This window comes from Bison bison, unplaced genomic scaffold (assembly GCF_000754665.1).
Source record: "Bison bison bison isolate TAMUID 2011002044 unplaced genomic scaffold, Bison_UMD1.0 scf7180017845425, whole genome shotgun sequence".
In the NCBI taxonomy this organism is placed as follows: domain Eukaryota; kingdom Metazoa; phylum Chordata; class Mammalia; order Artiodactyla; family Bovidae; genus Bison; species Bison bison.
Window position 1 is genome coordinate 22,671 of NW_011475998.1, and position 378 is coordinate 23,048.

Sequence of the window (378 nt, forward strand, 5' to 3'; positions counted from 1 at the left end):
GGTGTGGGCAGGGGGCCGAGACCACGTCTGCGGTTTTCCAGGTGGCCTGGCCGCCTGGCTCCAGAGGCTCCCAGACCCCATCAAGCGAGCCTGCTCCCAATAATCAATCGGGGGTGGCGCTTGCCAACATGAATCCCTCAGACCGCGGGAGGCCCAAGGTGACTCGAGCCTGGCCTGGCCTCTGCGGGGTGCGTGGGGCGGCGAGGGCTGGGTACTCTGTCCTGCGGTTCCCTCTCTGTCTCGGGCGCCCTGGTCGGGGGGCTCTGCTCCCTTTTTCGCCCCCTCCCCCACCTCCGGTCCCTTGGGTGCCACCTCCTGCTCTGGTTCTTGCGATCACACCCCTCCCTCGCCAGTGGGGCACCATCAGTTCTCAGGCCT